The sequence below is a fragment of the Berghia stephanieae genome, chromosome 2 (genome assembly GCF_034508935.2).
Source record: "Berghia stephanieae isolate SIO BIC M18660-M18661 chromosome 2, UCSD_Bste_1.3, whole genome shotgun sequence".
Classification (NCBI taxonomy): domain Eukaryota; kingdom Metazoa; phylum Mollusca; class Gastropoda; order Nudibranchia; family Aeolidiidae; genus Berghia; species Berghia stephanieae.
The window spans coordinates 77,201,535-77,220,236 of NC_088361.1; positions in this window are offsets into that span (position 1 = coordinate 77,201,535).

The window sequence follows — 18,702 nt, forward strand, 5'->3', positions numbered from 1 at the left end:
CGATAATAAAACGAATACCTACAATGATAGAACAACGACTAAACAACCTTTCTTCAAATAAAGACTTATTCAATGAAACAAAACACGACAATGAAATGGCACTCAAATCAAACAGAGCGGCCGCACCTCAGCACGAAAATATAAAAATGGGATGCACGCCACAACACCAAAGCAAAACAGAAAAAGGAACATGTTAATATGGTTCAACCCGCCAATCAACAACGCAGCCACTTCAAATATCGGCAAACAGTTCCTCGCAATCATCGATAAACACGTCTCGAAGAACCACCTACTGCACAAAATAATCAACAGAAACAACATCAAGATAAGCTGCAACTGTGCGCAAAACATGAAACAGATAATTACCAACCACAACAGACAAATCATATCCGAACCCAAAAATATAAAAAATAAAGACAACTGCAATTGCAGAAAGAAGGACGAATGCCCTCTAAAAGGAAACTGCCAAAAAAGCGCCGTAGTCTACAAAGCCACCATAGCCACGGACTACACCATAGCTCAATATATCGGCAGCACAGAACCCCCATTCAAAACAAGATACAGCAACCACAAAGCCTCCATAATACACGAAAGCAAAGCAAAAATTAGCAATGCACTATTGGGAACAGATACACACTAACAAAACGCCAACCATAACATGTGTGATAGTCAAGCAAAGCAGCCCCTACAGATGCGGTGCTACAAAATGCAACCTGTGCCTGACATAGAAACTGGAAATACTATTACACAACCACAGAAACAACAACACCTCAAACAAAAGATCAGAACTAATGACAATGTGCAGATACTCTAATAAATTCAAGCTCAAAACACAAAAGGTTAAATAACCCTCCCTAATAAATTCAGGCTCAAAACAAAAGGTTAAATAACCCCCCCCCCCCCCCCCCAACGGGCCCATTATAACAAATATTATTATTATTATTATTATTATTATTATTATTATTATTATTATTATTATTATTATTATTATTATTATTATTATTATCATTATTATTATTATTATTATTATTATTATTATTATTTTTATTATTATTATTATCATCATCATTTTTACCACTATCATTAGAACTAGTATCTACCCCTACCCCCTCGCCCTCCCACACACCCCCACTCCCCCCCCCCTCCCTGCCCCCTTTTATCCCCACGCAACCACATTCCACAACACACACACATGTATACACCACACACAACACACACACACACACACACATACACGCAATGAGAACACACCACATTATGTCACTACACAACAACACTGATCACCGCTAAATCAACAACACAACGGAAGTAAGGACTCAAGAAATAAACATCGACCCCTCGAATGAAAAAAGCACACTACGGACATTATATATTTATGAGTGTTGGTGGGTACTTGTAGGTACGAGAGTGTTCGATAATTTAGGTTCCAATATTCCTAAGCACACAGAACAATCAGCATAATGAGCCAGGCCACAAAAATTATATTTAGAATACTTATGAAAAGAATGAGGAGCAAGATCTCTCAAGAGATAAGTGACGAGCAGTTTGGTTTTGTTAAAGAAAAGGGTACGGTAAATGCAATCTTACATTGAAAACAATAATGCATCGGTTAATCGAAAAACAAAAATCAATTTATCTATGCTTCATTGATTATTCCAAAGCTTTTGACAGCACGAAACGCTATTCAAAATCTTAGAAAAGATCGGTGTAGACAATAAAGACCTTCGACTTGTGAAAAATTTATACTGGAATCAAACAGCGTGTGTCAAAATGGATAATGAAACATCGGACTTCTTTAACATCGAGAAGGGAGTAAGACAAGGTTGCGTCTTATCACCGGACCTTTTAAACATATATTGTGAAATAATATTCAAAGAAATTGAAGATATGAAAGGCATCGTCGTTGGGGGGCAGAATATGAATAGCATAAGATACGCAGACGATGGTACTCTGGTGGCATACTCTTCAGAACACATGCAGAAACTTTTAGATATACTGGTGTGCAGTGAAGAAATGGACCTGAAACTAAATGTTAAGAAAACCGTATGCATGGTGGTCTCAAAGAATGTCAACAACACGATATTCCACTTGTCAAGCAAAGGAGAGGCCATCAAACAAGTAAAGAAATTTAAATATTTAGGCACTATCATTACCCATGACGCACGTGGCATCGACGATATAAAACAAAGAATAGCAATCGCAAAAAATGTGTTCCATAAAATGCGGCCAGTTGTGTCAAACAACAACCTAAAGTTGAAGACCAGAATGAAAGTGGTAGAAACATGTGTTATAAGTACCCTTTTATACGGTTGTGAAACGTGGACGCTTGACAAAGAATGTACGAGGAGGTTAGAGGCATTTGAGGTGTGGATGTATAGAAGAATATTGAGTCTGTCATATGGACAGACAGGTATACGAACGAGGAAGTGTTGGAGAAGGTGAGAAAGGGAAGAATACTGATCGATACCATCAGAAAGAGGCAGCAGCTGCAGCTTCTTATGGTTCACACTATTATGTTATGACGATCGACCCAATCAGCAAAGTCCGGTCCGCATTCGTGCACCGTCGCGAACCCGCCTGGTAGCATCGTCACAACACACCTTTCGACTAGATGCTCTGCCGTTTCGGGTTCTTGTCCACAGCGTGGACATAAAGGACAGGAAGTTAGACCCCACTGATGTAACGCACCGGCCGTTAGGCAGCTCCTCGACCGAAGCCGATTCGCAGCTACCCAGTGTCTCCTCTTACTGGTATCAAAGCCTGGCAACTTCTCACCAAGCTTAGAGGAGTGTAGGTCCCCGCCCCCACGAGGGATTGAATTCGTCCAAACCGACTTCCATCTCGTATGTGCAGCTCTGTCCGTAGTCAGGGGTTCTGCGTACAAGGGTTGCCGGAACTTATTTCGGCTCGAAACGGGGGGCACCGTTCATTATGCGCATGAGAGGGGTATCCCCATTCCCTCTCTCTTTGTTCTTACTCAGCCAGTTTCCCGTAATGGTCTCCCTCCGGACATCGGGGGGCTGGATCGCTGCCATTACCGGGCCCCATTCTCTAGGGGTTGTTGCTAGCGTTCCCGACACTATGTGCATCGACTTGCGAAGTTTTACATCCACCTTCTCAACGTTTCTGCTTCTACCCCACACTGGAGCGCAATACTCCGCGGTGGAATAGCATAGTGCCAGGGCGGATGTTCTCAGGAGCGCTTGGCTAGCGCCCCAAGTCGATCCCGCCAGCTTCCTCAGAAGACTATTCCGCTTCTCTATCTTCCGGCAACCCCTTCGAGATGAACCCGATAGGTAAGGCTGCGATCCAACGTCACCCCTAAATATTTTGGACGCGGCTCATATGGGAGTGGCTGGTCCCCGACTAGGACATTCAGTTTACGGGTGTGCCAACCACTGCATAAGTGAAATGCAGTGGCCACGGTTTTTGAAGTGTTCATCTTCAGGTACCACTTGTCAAAGTAGGATTTGAGTCTGGTGACGTCCTCGCTGAGTACGCTCTCGAGACGGGTCCACACTTTACTCTGAGTAACGAGTGCCCAGTCGTCTGCGTATCCCAGCCTCAGGGAGGAAGTGTTCGGCATATCGCTAATGTAAACGTTAAACAACATTGGCGCAAGTACCGACCCCTGAGGGACCCCATTCTTCAATTTCCTAACTTTGCTCGTGACGTCTCCCAGCGCGACGTGGAATTGCCTTTCCCCTAAGATCGAAGAGAACAACTTCAAGGTCTTTTTGCACCTTATGATTTTTGCAAGTTTGAGCATTAACCCATCGCACCAGACCGTATCGTACGCCGCTGATAGGTCTATAAACACAGCACCTGTTTGCTGTTTTCTCTCGAACCCGTGCTCAATATGCTCTGTAAGGGCAATGACCTGCTCCGTGGTGCACCTCCCTTCCCTGAAGCCTGCCTGCTCAGGTGGCAGGGCAGCGTCTAGGACCGGCCCCCATCGGTTTAATAGAACACGCTCCAACAATTTGTAAAGACAGCTCAGCAGCGATATGGGTCTGTAACTGTCTGCCTCCTTCGCCGGCTTCCCTGGCTTCAGGATGGCAACTATCTTCGCGTGCTTCCACACTTGTGGAAGCTTTCCTTTTGCAAGGACGTCAGACATTGCCTCTGCTAGCCAGGCCCGTGCCCTGGGGCCCAGATGCGTCACCATATCGGGATATACACCATCTATCCCTGCTGCTTTGCCGTTCTTTACTTCGCTAATGGCTGCACCCACTTCTCGGGGACTGAACGGGGCCGTCCAGTCCGACTCCTCCGCAGGTAGCGAGTCCAAAATCGTACGGTACGCCTTGCGGACACCGCGCTCAAAAGCCTGATTAGGGACCCGCTTACTACGGTTCTTAATATTCTTGGCAATTGTGTCTGCCTCGCATTCCGGTGCAGCCTTCGCGAAATTCCGATCTGGGTCCAATTTCTTTATCAAACGCCAAGCGTGGCGGCTGGAGTGTGTAAAGTCGAGACTTTCCACGGTCTCCTGCCACCGTTGCTTCCTTCCCTCTGCCAGAGACTGAAGTAGTCTATCGGCTGTGTCCTGGGACTGGGTCTGCTGGTACTCTCGGTACAGCTCTTCCGACTCTGCTGTCCAGCAAGGGTGTAGAATTTCCGCTTGCCCCGTGGAATAGAGCGTTGAGCGCGCTTAACCAGTAGCCAACTAAATCTGGTTATATTCTTGGACTTGGGAGGAATGGCAGGGCAGACCTGCTCGATATAGGAACTGAATTCCTCCCAGTCAGCCTTCCTGAAATTCCATCTGCAAAGTGGGAGAGACTGCACCCTCGGTATTGTCACCCCAGCTGTGACAAGAACCGGCCTGTGCTGGCTATGCGGAAAGTCCCCGAGGACTGTCCGCTTCACCTGCAGCGGTTCACCGTTCGCGCCTTTCGTTACGAGGGTGAGGTCTGGAGTATACTCCTTCTTATGGCGGGTACCCCGGAAGGTACCCTTGGCTGTAGGATCGTACACTAGGTGTAGATCGTTACAGTCCATCCATGAGCGGAGTTGTCTTCCTGCCTCGTTGCAGTCTCGGTAGCCCCATTCGTGATGGTGGCTATTAAAGTCTCCCAGACAGATGGAAGGATGGCTGACCACCGGTACCGGTGGTGTAGTCCAAGTCGCTCTAGGTGGTTTGTAAATATTATGCAGACACAGTCCACCTACTTCCACGGAAATTCGGTTCACCCCATTGCTGTCCGTTACGCTCTCAATGACCCTTACCTTCGATGGCTCTTTAGCGTAAACGCTAACCCCTCCTTTGAGCCTCGAAGTGTCCTCGCGTTGGACCACCGTATAGCCTGGGATCTGGAATCGGGAAGATTGCGCGCCTGAATAAAGGTGGGTCTCCTGTAACAGGAGGATATCTACGCAGTGAACGGCCAATAGCTTTGATAAAAGCTCATTTTTTGCCATACTCTGGCTCTCGACGTTCAGGGACAATATACGCGTCAGCTCGCCATCCCCGCCGTCGCATTTTCCGATCGGCAGGCCGCGAATCGATTGATGCATGGGACGTTTGCTTTTTTCTCGGACGTGCCGACGACCCGGCGACACGAACGCGGTATTATTTGGCTAGGCGGCAGACCGCTTCGCCATTGGTGGGACTGATTAGGACTCGACACAAGGACAATAGTGTGGCGCCCGGGATAGGGCTGCTATTCGGGCACCGGGTTTGGATCAAATTTAGTCACACACCGGGGCGAGCAGCTCATGTGGCTCGTTGGCTCGATACCCGGGATGGTCTCGTGACGGTCGACCGGGGTTTACACCTTTGCCCTCCCGTGTGCCTCAAGCCCCCTCACCAACTGCAAGGTAAAGATCCACGAGGGGGCAGAAAGAGGCAGTTACGGTTTCTGGGACATGTGTGGAGAAGAGACGGAATAGAAAAGTTGGTAACATCTGGGATGATCGAAGGAAAGAGAACTAGAGGAAGACAAAGAATGACTTATCTAAAAAAAAATATATAAGAATGGCCAGATGTGACTTAAAAAGCAACACAGATTTCATGCGCACCGCAGAGGATCGTGATTCGTGGAGACAGCTGACCGGTAACGTGCTCAAGAGCACAAGCCACGATGGATGATGATAATCCCTAAGCCTATGTTTATTGTTGTATGTATAAAACTAAACTGGCAAAGTGACGACAAACATTGGATGTCTCTCATTCCTGAGGTTATATAAAAAAAGAGTTGTTGAATAAAGGATTTCTGCACAATCATATGATTTTAATCCTGTACACACATTCTTAAGCTGGTAAATGTGGAGTTGCAAGGGGAATGTAATCATGGAATTTATGGATTTTCTTCACGCGCTTATCACGTATTATCACACTTATGTAAAATAATCCGCGAGCAATCTCGTAAGTATAAATCCTAATCAATAATTATCCCCTCAAAGTAAATGCCAACAATGTCGTAGTTCAGATATCTAGGTCAAAATACCGTTCAAAAAAATAAAGTGGCCCGAAAACTACATGTGACAGATTAGATAACCATATTTTGTCTCCCCCAAAAAATTAAACTTGAAATTGAAAGAGATAACAAAGAAGTTTCAGGTTTAATTATGCCATTTTAACAAGTTATATGGATATAATATGAAGTGCGGTAAATTATAGCCATTCTGGACAAAATAAAATAATGTGTTTAGTGAATGTGCGGCATATAACAGCTGTATGAAGGTCACAATGAATAGGCAAAGAGAGTAACAGATGCCTTATCGAATAGATTACGTGGAGTGAACAGGCTGAGTGACCCAGTCCCCCCCCCCCCCCCCCCCCCCCCCCCCATCCCGCTTTTTCATCAACACTAAGGCAGACAAAGATAAATAGTTTTGTGCGAAATTGTGCAAATCTCTCTCTCTCTCTCTCTCTCTCTCTCTCTCTCTCTCTCTCTCTCTCTCTCTCTCTCTCTCTCTCTCTCTCTCTCTATCAAATACTGTCTTACTCACACATCAATAGCACTAAAATAGAATGCACAAATGTATCAACTTGGTGGCCATCCCATTTAAATTTAATGTGATGAATTTGGCATGCGTCCATGAGTTTGTAGTCGTAAATCCATTCCATACAATGTTGAGACTCTTTTCGGGACTGTGATAGAATGTGGGTTACAACGCAGAAACCCCTCTCCATCGGATATGACGTCGGGACAGCGATGAAAAACAATTTAGTCTCTTTCCAAAGTGCAAGAAATTTGCAACAAATTGCTGCTTTCAACGAGAAATCTTGATACTCTTCCCGCTTGAACAGGGGCTTTTTAAATCGAACTCATTTTGCAGTTCAATCAGATTTCACTTGGATCATGTGACGTTGTTGACGTCATTACCTTGTAATTGTAGATGCAGATTATTGAATTTTCCGTAGATATCAGACAGATAAATTACTTTGTCTTTGATTCCGTTGAGCTGGTCGGCGATTGGAGAAGTGATTGACTGTAAAAACTCCACAAAGGAGTCGAATAGTGCAAATAATCGCGCAAGACAGTTCCCTTTAGAGAGCCATCGAACCTTTGTGTGAAGTAACCTTCTGAGCTCCTCGTCATTCTCCATGCATAGCTGTTGAAAAAGCGCGAATTGAGCACGTTTAACTGTTCATGCAATGGCTGGGTTTTTAGCCACAAATGCTGTAAAGCGCCCTACCTTGGCAGCTGCCCCATCTGTGGCACACGCTTCAACGTTTGTGATTGGGATTTCCTATCTTCGAAAGTTTTGTAGTGTTGCCCTATTGGTGTGTGTAGTTAAGGTGCATGCAGAGAGATGTCCTTGGCAAACATGAGAATGATTGCCGTGTATAAAACTATCTATAGATCAGCAGTAGGGCATAATCGTTACTGAGAGTCGACTCGTCCAATTGAATTTGGTCACTTTCAAAAGCTGAATCAATTGACCTCAACTTCTCCCGCCATTTCATCAATTCGCCTTTGAATTATGCTGTTACTTGAGGATAAAGCCTTCATTACTAGTTCAGGGTCTTTGTGTAAAACAATCTTTATAACTTTCCGTATGGCTGGGGAAAATAATGTTTCACCTATAATGTGAGGCTTGCTTTAAAAATCAAAAGGACTCCTAGTGTATAATCAATCCTATGTAGTTCCTGATCAGCGCCCCCAATTGAGACTTCATCGCCCCCCCCCCCCCCCACCCCCCAACACGAGAGGACAAGGACGAAGACATTTGATTTGCTCCATTTTTTTTCTTTGAAAATATAAAATTAAGAGATTAACGAGAAGGCACCGGTGTAAGATGAACAAGTTTGTATGAAAGGTGCCAGACAAAGCAAAAAAGAAAAATACAAGAAAATAAAACCATCCCAAAAAATCAGTCGACCTCGACTGGGGATCGAACCTTAGACCTTCTGATTACCGGTCAGACGTGCTACCATTACGCCACAGAGGCTCCCGATAGTTACGCGTACCCTTGTGAAGAATAATATAGGTATTAAAATTGTCCCAACTTCCAGGAGCCTCTGTGGTGTAATGATGGGCAAGCTGGTCGATGTAGGTGAAAAGAAAAGATTAATATTGAACATGAAAAAAGACATTGAATAAGTTTATCATCTATATAACTATAACTATACATTTGACTGTTCCCTCCTAGCCAAAAACTCGGGCCTGGTCCAGGACAAAACTAAGTAATCTCACTCCAAGATAAAGAAATAAAGGTGGTTTTGTTTTGTTTCTTTTTTTTTTTTTTTTTTAAGGGTTTTACGGCGCTTGCAACACATTAAGGTCAAATCAGCGCCAGTAAAAAGGAAGAAAATGGGATAGTAAAAAGTTATAAAATTACAATTAAAGCACTAAAGAAAAGGTAAGACAAAGGGTAATTGGTTCAAATAGGAAACAGATGTAGATTCAAGAAGCACACTGTCAAAGCACTTAGTTTGAGATCACCTAAAAGTCTCATCCAGACACAAGCACAGGTCCACACTAAGAGGAATACACTCAAATGTTTACAAATCATATAATATAATATGTAAATAAAACATAATGCAATGCATAACAGAGAGGTGGTTTACAAGGAAAATAATATCATCTCCCAAAACTGTAACTATACATTCGACTGTTTCCCTCCCAGCCAAGTAATCTCATTCCAAGACAAGGACAGGAAACAATTGGAAAACGGGTAGGGGGGGGGGGATAGAAGACACAGCATGTACCTCCCTGTCCACTATGGAGGTGGTTGTAAACGGATATAGGGGGATAGAAGACACAGCAAGTGACCTCCCTGCCGATAATGGGAGGTAAAAAAAAACAAAAACAAAAAAAAAAAAACATCCAAACCCCAGTGTTAATAAAATATGAGATATTCTTTTCATGCTGCTATGGACAAGTATTTGTTTGTTTTGTTTCAAGGGTTACATTTAGGTCATATCAGTAAAAAGGAAGAAAATTGGATAGTAAAGACATTCTTGATGTACAATTAAAAGGGCTAGAAGAAAATATAACACAAAGGGAAATCGGTTCAAATAGGGAACATTTAGATTCCAAGAGTGTGTACTTAGTCGGTGTACTTAGTTTGAGATCACCTAAAAGTCTCAACCAGATACCAGCACAGGTCTCCACTAAAAGGAATAAACTCAAATGTTTACAAATCATATGTTAAAAATAAAAAAAATAGCAGTACATAACAGAGGGATGATTTACAATGAAAAAAATATAATCTCCCAAAACTATAACTATACATTCGACTGTGTTTCCCTTCCAGCTGAGGACTCTGGCCAGGGTCAGGACAAAACCAAGTGATCTCATTCCAAGACAACGACAGAAAGCAATTGTTTTTGTTTTTGTTTGTTTTTAAGGGTTTTACGGCGCTTGCAACACATTAAGGTCATATCAGTAAAAAGGAAGAAAATGGGATAGTAAAAAGTTCTAGAATTACAATAAAGCATCCAAGAAAAGGGAAGACAGGGGAATTGGTTCAAATAAGAAACAGGTGTAGATTCCAAAAGCACTCTATCAAAGTACTTAGTTTGAGATCACCTAAAAGTCTCATCCAGACACAAGCACAGGTTCCCGCTAAGAGGAACACACTCAAATGTTTTACAAATCATAGATAATATAAAGAAAGCATAATACAGTGCATAACAGAGAGATGATTTACAATTAAAAAAATATCATCTCCCAAAACTAACTATACATTCGACTGTTTCCCTCTCAGCCAGGACCAGGACAAAACCAAGTAATCTCATTCCAAGACAAAGAATGAAAGCAATTGGAAAACAGACACAGCAAGTACCTCTCTGCCCACTATGGGAGGTCAGGATCCCCACACAGGGGCAAGTATTTAATGGGTGAGCGTTTGTGTGTACATTCGTATGAATATAATATATGGATTGAATGGGATTAGGGTGGGGAAATGGGTAGATTTTTCTTTAAGTCAGTTAAATCATGTTATAAAATAATTCGTTAATTCTGGTATGCTAGTCAATGAATGCAGATTATGGTCCTTGATGCAAAAAGAAAATGTTGAAAAGCCCTGGTTTAGCGTATATTATATTATTGACCTTATTACGTATTCCCCTTTCGAGCATGCAGTACTCAGCTGTTAAAAAAAAAAAAAGAAACATATTGCAAGGAGAAATAAGGTTGCAATTGAGCTATATTTGAAATTTCATTAAATATGTGTTTGAAAAAAATGAAGGACAAGGTGACGTTATGGTATTGTCAGAAAAAATATATTTTATTGCATGGCAACGTATAAGAAAATGTGGACATGGATAAACGGCATTTAAATAAAAATCATTAACATTACATTCATACATAAGATATGCCAGTTAATTGCGTATTTTTGTAAAAAGAAATTTCTTTTATCTTAGCTCACCCCATTGCAAAACATTTTCCTAAAATACCCATATCTAAAAGTGCTAATTAAAACAATCAAAGTTCGACATTTTATTACCAAAATCAGTAAAATTGTCAAAAAAGAGCGAAAGTTAAATTAATAAATTGTCATTATTTGTAAAATCTGGTTCCTAGTAATTGATGCTCAAATTGATTTAAAAACAGAAACATTTTTGTTCTTTGAGAGCAACAGTAGTTCAAATAAATCATGACAGATATAGTCTCTTCAACCATTACCTCGATAATGGAAATATTCCAATAACCGAAAAAAAAATTTAAGAAATACATAAATATATAAATAATCCCTTGTAACCAGTATCCCCTGTCACAGCGACTAATGTTGAACATGGAAAATTGTACATTTGCATTACATATGTCAATATTTGTAACAATCACATACAAGCAACATATATTGACATCCAATATATGTCGAAATTTTGGACTTATTTTGGGAACAAGCCAAGACGAGAAAGAGGATTTATGACTCTATAATCCGAACATCACATTGACTAATACTAACACCTTCTGTTGCATACTCTTTGTTCGTTGCATGCAATCGATAAATGATACAAGTATAATCCGATTGAAAATGATCTGTCATATCCAATAAAGGTCGGGTAGAAAACTTATTTGTCTATCCAGTCCAGCCCCGCCTCCTAACTCGACATGTATGTGTGCAATAATGAAAAGGTGTAAATCATGTGTGACTGGTCAGTTTACACAATCCGATACACAACAATCCAACCCCCAATCACTTGATATCGCTCATCAAGAATAAGCACTACCCTATTCAAGTTACATTTCTTGTAATTTAACTACAACTTCAAAACGTCAGCATCTTCAGCAAAGAGAAGAAAAGTCAAGATAACTCTATAAGTAAATAGAGGATTTATGACTCTATAATCCGAACATCACATTGACTAATACTAACACCTTCTGTTGCATACTCTTTGTTCGTTGCATGCAATCGATAAATGATACAAGTATAATCCGATTGAAAATGATCTGTCATATCCAATAAAGGTCGGGTAGAAAACTTATTTGTCTATCCAGTCCAGCCCCGCCTCCTAACTCGACATGTATGTGTGCAATAATGAAAAGGTGTAAATCATGTGTGACTGGTCAGTTTACACAATCCGATACACAACAATCCAACCCCCAATCACTTGATATCGCTCATCAAGAATAAGCACTACCCTATTCAAGTTACATTTCTTGTAATTTAACTACAACTTCAAAACGTCAGCATCTTCAGCAAAGAGAAGAAAAGTCAAGATAACTCTATAAGTAAATAGAGAAATCGTCACGAAAAAAAGACAATCTTAACAAGGCAATATAAAACCGTTAACAATTCGTGAAAGAGAAATTTTAAAAGAATGAAAAATACATAAATAAAACAATTCTAATAATCCACACGTACGTCAATGATGAAAGCAGTACAGTCGATAGCTGTTGATAGCTGTATATACCCTAATCCTTCAACAGTACTGTTTCATGCTATCACAATCTTCAGGAAATACAAAGATTTTGTAACGGTTTTTTGTTTGTTTCTTATTTACAACTTTTATATTAAAATTGAGTATTGCTATCCAATAGTTTTTGTTTTTATGATTAATAATACTTGATAATTAAATAAATGAGAATTGATAATTTTAATTATAAATGTATAAAACATGGTACATACAACTCAAAGGGAGTTTTTTCTTCTATTCTGGTGCCATACAAATCCGACTTTTTGTTCTACTAAGGCTCCAGATCCACCAAAAACCAATCGCCACCAAAACTAGCATGGCGTTTACAATAGATGGTGTACCTATGAGTTTGATTAAACAATGCTTTGAATTTATAAAAAATGCAATTGTTTCGTCAAAATTTCCCAGAAAACAAATGCCATTTTAGCATGTTGTTTGTTTTTAAGGCTTTTACAGCACTTGCAACACATTTAGGTTATATCAGCGCCAGTAAAATGGAAGAAAATGGGACAGTAAAAAGTTCTAGAATTGCAATTAAAGCATCCAAGAAAAAGTAAGACAAAGGGTAACTGGGAACAAATAGGGATCAGATGTAGATTCCAAGAGCATACCATCAATGTTCTTAGTTTGAGATCACCAATAAGTCTCATCTGGACACAAGCACGGCCCCCACTAAGAGGAATACACTCAAATAATTACATTATAAATTAGAACAAATATAATAATACATAACAGAGAGATGATTTACAAGGAAAAAAATATCATCTCCCAAAACAATAACTATGCATTCGACTGTTTCCCTCCCAGCCAGGACCCCGACCAGGGCCAGGACAAAACCAAGCAATCTCATTCCAAGACAAAGACGGAATGCAAGTTGGAAAACAGATATAGGGGGATAGAAGACACAATAAGTCCCTCCCTGCCCACTATGGGAGGTAGGAACCCCACCCAGTTTTAGCACGTTGGTTACGGCTTAAACTTCCGGTAAACGAGATGTGAGTACTTTCACTGGACTGATACCAGGTAGTGGCTCCTCTCATTATATTTAATACAAACAATTTCATAAAATTTATATAAACAAATTTCTGTTATTACACTGTAATACAGGTTGGAAATAATTCTACGTCACGTGATCAAAATATTTAATATATTTGACCAGATAGTTTGCCAACTTTTTGATGACTACTATATCCGATTACAAACAATACCAATATGTCAGCCAGTCACTATATGCCGGGTTCTCTAACCCTTGATAACAACGAAACAAAGAACACAGCGAAATCTGCCTCCTTCTCTCTTTGTACACAATAAATATAATACAAGATTGAATATTTTATTTTATTTATTTATCTTAAAAAGATTTTGTAGCTATGGTTTCCTTTGAAAAATATATTTACATGCAAGTGTAAATGTGATTTTAAATTTGACTCGTTTAAATTTATGCAAGATTTTGACCACAACAAACTTCTTTCCTCACACGACGAGACAGCTTCAGCGAGGTAGCTGGGATGATGTGTCGGTAACAGGGAGTGTGTGTATTTAGTGAACGTCCAACACAATGACTCTTGGTATTTGTTATCTCTTTCTACGAATGAATATTGAATGCCTGTTTGTGTATCAATTGCGAGGAAAAAGATATCAATTTGGTGATAATTTTAAACATTATTTTTATCTTAATTTATTGAAATTGCAAGGAAAAAATAACGAATTGGATTTCACGCACAGTAATTGACATGTTAACGGTCAATAATAAAAAAAATAATTCATCCCGATTAATGGCTGCTTGGAAAAAAATGCAGAGGCCAAATTTCATCACACGTACCGATTCTCTCTCTTTCCCTCTCTTTCTCATTATTTCTCTCTCTTTCTCTTCCTTTCTTTCTCTCTCTTTCTTTCTTCTTTCATCTCTCTCGCTCTTTTTCTTTCTCTATTTCTTTCCATCTTTCTTTCTCTCTCTCTCTCTCTCTCTCTCTCTCTCTCTCTCTCTCTCTCTCTCTCTCTCTCTCTCTCTCTCTCTCTCTCTCTCTCTCTCTCTCTCTCTCTCTCTCTCTCTAATATATATATCTCTCTCAAACTTATTTCTAGCAAACTACAATAAGGATTGTCCCCGCTGGCCACTACTTCTTTCCTATTTTATATTAGTGATGTCTTTGAAAAGACAAATAAAAAGCCTATTTCTATAAAGGCCAAATTCAAACTAAACACATTTTTAAATATTGTCGAAAAAACATGTATAAATTTTTAGAATAATATCGTCACATTTAGCGATAAGACTTATCTTTAAAAATAAATTAATTAATTAATTTTTTAAAAAAGAATTTGAGTACAAGACTGATGCGTAAAAATGTGGCAGATCACTGCTTGAATTTTTTTTTTTTAATGTTTTTATGTTGCTCACCATTAGTCTATACGTACTGTGTACTGGTTTTTTTTCTTCTAATTTTTATTTTGCCAATGGTTTACAAATTTATGGATTTAAAAGAATCCTCCTCCCCCCTCCCCCAACCCAAGTTTGAGAAGATTCCACCAACAGAAAATCAAAGCGTTGATGAGATAATGGTGGCGTTCAAAGGGAGATATAAAGTGAAACAGTACATGAGGAATAAGCCTCACAAATGGGGTATAAAGATTTGGGCACGAGCAGGTAGTGACAGAATGCTACATGACTTTGTGTGTACCAGGGTTATTCAGCTGCCACCAAGTCGGATATTGGGATGACAGGCCAGGTGGTAATGGACATGGTTAAAAAGTTACTAGAATGAAAGAACTACAAAGTCTTTGCAGATAATCTCTTCTCTAGTTTGAACTTGGTAAAAAGGCTGAAAGAAAAAGGTCTGCATTATGCAGGAACAGTGAGGGAGGTATGCCTGAAAGGCTGTGATTTTAAGTCAGAAAAGGAAATGAAATGAAAAAAGAACCACGAGGCTCCTTTAATACTCTTGTTGAAATTAACAGCAATGTTGCTGCAGTACGCTGGTATGACAATAAGTGTAATATCTTCGTTTGTTGGAGAGGACCCAGTGTCAACAGCCAAAAGATTTGACTAAAGTAAAAAAGAAAAGACTGAAATCCCTTGCCCAGCTGTTATCAAAACCTACAAACTACAATTCATGCATGGGAGGCGTTGACCTCTGGGATTCATTGACTGCTCTGTATAAAGCAAAAATCAAAACAAGAAGGTGGTATCTGTACATTTTCTACCATGGCAGTCGTGACAAGCTGGATATGATACCGTCGTCATTGTAAACATTTGAATCAGAAAGTCATGAAGCTATCCGATTTTCAGAGTGAAATTGCCAACTGTCTGGCCAGTGTCGAGAAAAAAAACAGGATGCCCTTCACTGCAAGAGATTATAACTACTCCTCACACCAAGACAATGTCCACACCGATTCCGCTGGCTGATGTCAGATGTGACAATGTTGGTCACATGATAAAGTATGGGAAAAGGCAGTGGTGCAGGCACCCACACTGCAGTGATAAGTCAAACTTGTATTGTGTCAAGTGTAAAACCCATTTGTACCTGAACAAGTGCAGAAATTGTTTTAGATACTTCCACACTACAAAGAAGTTTTAATTTTGTTGTGCCCAGTGTGCTATATATGGCACACCATTTTCTGTTCCTTAAATCCCCAGTGTGTCAAATATGGCACGTGTTGTAACTTTGTGTAATAAATATTTTTGGAAAAACAAAGTTTAATCTGTTGTCATAGTATGTCATAGAGTGTGATTTGAAGAGGTTGAATTTTTTTTGTCCATAGAATCGATTACCCGGCACCCCGACCTTTGTGGAAGACATGCTACTATTGAATGATGTGTCAGTCGTTTTCGAGGTGGACACTGGTTCCAGAGACAACATAATTTCGGAGAAGACCTGGAAGGAGTTGCGACAGCCTGCACTGTCACCACCTACATGCAAATACTGTTGTGCTTCCGACGCATACCTCCCAGTGATTGGTGTTGCCAGACTGTCGACCTCAACATCTCCAGAACCCGAGGGTGTGATGAGACAGAAATTTATCATGACTACATTGGACCTGAATCTCCTGGGCCGGACAACTATAAAAAAAAAAAAGATCTTGGGACTGTCGGTGGATGCCCTCATCCATTCCACAGAAGAGAGATCGTCAACAAAGTGATGGCGAAACGAAACCTGATTGGTCACCTCAGTCGTCTATGAAACCGAAGTTCAACGTGAACAGCCAGTTCTATGCCCCATCTTTTCAGAGGGGGCATAGGGACAAGTGGGTGCCAGCGTCGTAATATCAGCCATTGAAAATCGAATATATGATGTAAAAATTGTGCTGGATGGACCTATCTTGAGAAGAGATTTCGACCAACTTCGCACACGCCACAGTAGTTAACTAAGATGTAATGATTATGACATAATTGTGACAATGAGATTCACGATATTTTGTAATAGAGATTATTCCAATACATGGACTTTGATATAGTGTATTTGATCACCACAGACATTTGAAATAGAAATGTTTCTACAGACTTTTAAATATTAATTACAATGGTGATTTTCTGTACGTCTAACATGGAATTTCAAATTAACTTTGAAATAGTATTTAAACGGACTGTTTAAGATATATGTGTCTATGATCATGTTTAGATAGTTAAGTTATGATGTATTATTAATATTGAGTTATTATTGCCCTAAATAATGTCACAATTGGATTTATTTTAGGAATACGTTATATTCGTATCATTAGTTAACTACACTTGTGCATTGTTTTGTTTGTTTTTAAGGATTTTACTGCGCTTGCAACACATTTAGGTCATATCAACGCCAGTAAAAAGGAAGAAAATTAGATAGTAAAAATATTCTAGGTGTACAATTAAAAGGACTTGAGAAAAAAGTAAGACAAAGGGGAATGGTACAATTAGGGAACAGATGTAGATTCCAAGCGAACACGATCAGTGTACTTTGTTTGATTTTTTTGTTTGTTTGTTGCTTTAGGTCTCTTCCAACACAATTGAGGTTATATGAGAGACCGCTGAAACAAAAAAACAAGCAATCTAACAAAAATAGTACAAATGTAAATCAAAATCATAACCTAAAGATATCATAAGCAAAATTATAAATAACAAAGAACAAACAGGCAGAAGATTTACAGAAAAAAAAAATATACCCTGTCAAAAATACAATCACAAACCAAAGAATCAGGATAGGCTAGTAAAGAGAAGAAGAAACGACATCACTATCGGATCGTACACCCATGCGAACATCATAGGTATATGATTCAAGGGTGATGCTCCCATCCAACCACCCGCTACTTTGTTTGAGATCACCTAAAAGTCTCACCCTGACACCAGCACAAGATCCCTCTAAGAGGAATACACTCAAATGTTTACAAATCATATGTTAAAAAAAGAAAAAAACCCAGTACATAATAAAGAGATGATTTACAAGGGAAAAAAAATATCATCTCCCAAAATTCTAACTATACATTCGACTGTTTCCCTCCCAGCCAAGGTCAGGACAAAACTAAGTACGTGTAATCTTATTCCAAGACAAATACAGAGGGTAATTGAAAAACAGATACATGAGGATAGAAGACACAACAAATGTCCACTATGGGAGGTCGGGAACCCCACCCAGCACTTGTCCATTGACATTATATTACATAACATATATTCTTTTTATGTATATTTCTATACTGCCATGTTAAATATTACTAAGTCTATGATATATGATTTATAGAACTTGCAATAAACTATGTTATGGACTGGCCACCAATGAGTGTCTTCCCTGTCAGTCTTTGTATGCACTGCCTTTGGTGCATAACACATAATCACACAATATTGTTCTTGTTTGTTTTGTTTGTTTTAAGGGTTTTACGGCGCTTGCAACACATTAAGGTCATATAAGCGCCAGTAAAAAGGAAGAAAATGGGATAGTAAAAAGTTCTAGAATTACAATTAAAGCACAAAAGAAAAGGTGAGACAAAGGGGAATTGGTTCAAATAGGAATCAGATGTAGATTCCAAGAGCACACTATCAAAGTACTTAGTTTGAGATCACCTAAAAGTCTCATCCAGACACAAGCACAGGCCCGAACTAAGAGGAACTCACTCAAATGCTTACAAATTATATAATATAATATGTAAACTAAGCAAAAGACAATGCATAACAGAGATGATTTACAAGGAAAAAAATATCATCTCCCAAAACAATAACTATGCACTTGACTGTTTCCCTCCCAGCCAGGACCCTGACCAGGGCCAGGAAAGAAACCAAGTAATCTCATTCCAAGACAAAGAGAGAAAGCATGTTGGAAAATAGATATATGGGGATAGAAGACACAGTGTGTACCTCCCTGCCCGCTATGGGAGGTCAGGATCCCCACCCAGACAATATTGTTCTCACATGATTACAA